We start from the raw sequence: 2,500 nt of genomic DNA, 5'->3' as shown, positions 1-2,500 counted from the left end.
AATGCCTCGGAATGGGAAAACGGGTCATTTTTGTGTGGCCACATTGCATAGGAACGGCATGAAACTTCCAGAGGCATTTGCAGCAGGAATGCATGTGCACTCAAAAACGTCTATATTTTTCACGGATAGACCCCGTGAAACGCTATAAATTGGCGGGGATGTCTCTCTTGTGGCTCACGGGCGCTGTTAGTTAGGGTCGCACAGAAATCCCTCGGAATGGGAAAAGGGGTCATTTTCGTGTTGCCACATTGCGTACGAACGGCATGAAACTTCCAGAGGCATCTGCAGCAGAAATGCATGTGCACTCAAAAACGTCTATATTTTTCACGGATAGACCCCGTGAAACGCTAGAAATTGGCGGGGATGTGTCTCTTGTGGCTCACGGGGCTGTTAGGGTCGCACAGAAATCCCTCGGAATGGGAAAACGGGTCATTTTCGTGTTGCCACAATTGGCATACGAACGGCATGAAACTTCCAGAGGCATTTGCAGCAGAAATGCATGTGCACTCAAAAACGTGAATATTTTTTCACGGATAGACCCCGTCAAACGCTCGAATTTGGCGGGGATGTTTCTCTTGTGGGTCACGGGGCTGTTCGGCTCGCACAGAACTCCCTTGGTCCACCTGATTCGTGCATACAGGCAGCAACTAAAACTCTGTAAACCTGCTGTGAGGACATCTAAACAGTGGACCAGTGAGGCTGTGGAAGATTTGCGGGCGTGCTTAGACTGTACTGACTGGGATATGTTCACGACTGCTACCAATAGTCTGGATGAACTCACAGAGGCTGTGTACATCAGCTTCTGTGAGGACTGCTGTATCCCAACACGTACCAGGGTGAACTTTAACAACAACAAGCCCTGGTTCTCAGCAAAGCTCAAAAGGTTGAGGTTGGAGAAGGAGGAAGCGTTTAGGAGTGGGGATAGAGACAGATTCAAGGAGTCGAAGAACAGGTTTAGCAAAGCGGTGAGAGAGGCTAAACGACTGTACTCAGAGACACTAAAACACCAGTTCTCTACTAACGACGCTGCTTCTGTCTGCCAAAGGGCTCAGGCACATCACCAACTACAAACCCAGAGCGCCCCACACCACTAACGACTCCCGCCTAGCCAACGACCTGAACGAGTTCTACCGTAGATTTGAAAGACAATTGGACTGTCCTGAACCACCCCTTCCCACCCAAGAGGCCCCATCCCCCACCCATACTACAGAAACGACTCTCTCCTTTCAGGAGGGAGAAGTTAATGGGCTTTTCAAGAGGCAGAATCCACGCAAAGCAGCCGGGCCGGACTCTGTCTCTCCAGCCACCCTCAGGCACTGCGCTGACCAGCTGTCTCCGGTGTTCACCAACATCTTTAACACCTCCCTGGAGACATGCCATGTACCAGCCTGTCTCAAGTCCTCCACCATCATCGCTGTGCCCAAAAAGCTAAGGCCAACAGGACTAAATGATTACAGACCGGTCGCCCTTACATCTGTGGTAATGAAGTCTTTTGAGCGCCTGCTCCTGGCACACCTCAAAGCCATCACAGACCCTCTCCTGGACCCCCTTCAGTTTGCCTACAGAGCCAACAGGTCTGTGGACGACGCAGTTAACATGGCCCTCCACTTCACCCTACAGCATGTGGACGCCCCAGCATCCTACGCCAGGATCCTGTTTGTGGACTTCAGCTCTGCCTTCAACACCATCATCCCTGCCCTGCTTCAGGACAAGCTCTTCCAGCTGAACGTGCCCTACTCCACCTGCAGGTGGATCACAGACTTCCTCTCTGACAGGAAGCAGTGCGTTAAGCCGGGAACAGAAGTCTCTGACTCCAGGTCCATCAGCACGGGAACTCCTCAGGGCTGCGTCCTTTGCCCACTGCTCTTCTCCCTGTATACCAACAGCTGCGCCTCCAATCATCTGTCCGTCAAACTCTTGAAGTTTGTCGGACGACACCACCCTCATTGGGCTGATCTCTGGTGGGGATGAGTCTGACTATAGGTGGGAAGCTGACAACCTGGTGACCTGGTGTAGCCAGAACAACTTAGAGCTAAATGCTCTAAGGACAGTTGAGATGGTTGTGGACTTCAGGAAGAATACAGCCCCACTCACCGCCATCACCCTGTTAGACTCCGCAGTCAAAATTGTGGAGTCCTTCCGCTTCCTGGGCACTATTCTCTGCCGGGACCTCAAGTGGGAACTGAACATCAGCTCCCTCGCCAAGAGAGCTCAACAGAGGATGTACTTTCGACGGCAGCTGAAGAAATGCAACCTGCCAAAGACAATGATGGTGCAATTCTATACAGCGATCATTGAATCCATCCTCACCTCCTCCATAACCGTCTGGTACGCTGCTGCCACTGCCAAGGACAAGAGCAGACTGCAGCGTATCATGCACACTGCTGAGAAGGTAATTGCCTGCAATCTACCAACCCTCGAGGACCTGCACACGACAAGGAGCATGAGGCGAGCGAGGAAGGTTGTGGCCGATTCCTCGCACCCTGGACACTCTCTGTTT

This window comes from Petromyzon marinus, unplaced genomic scaffold, assembly GCF_048934315.1.
Source record: "Petromyzon marinus isolate PM22_M1 ecotype Great Lakes invasive population unplaced genomic scaffold, UKy_Petmar_22M1.pri1.0 PM_G_Scaffold_66, whole genome shotgun sequence".
In the NCBI taxonomy this organism is placed as follows: domain Eukaryota; kingdom Metazoa; phylum Chordata; class Hyperoartia; order Petromyzontiformes; family Petromyzontidae; genus Petromyzon; species Petromyzon marinus.
Note: the sequence above shows the minus strand (reverse complement) of the source record.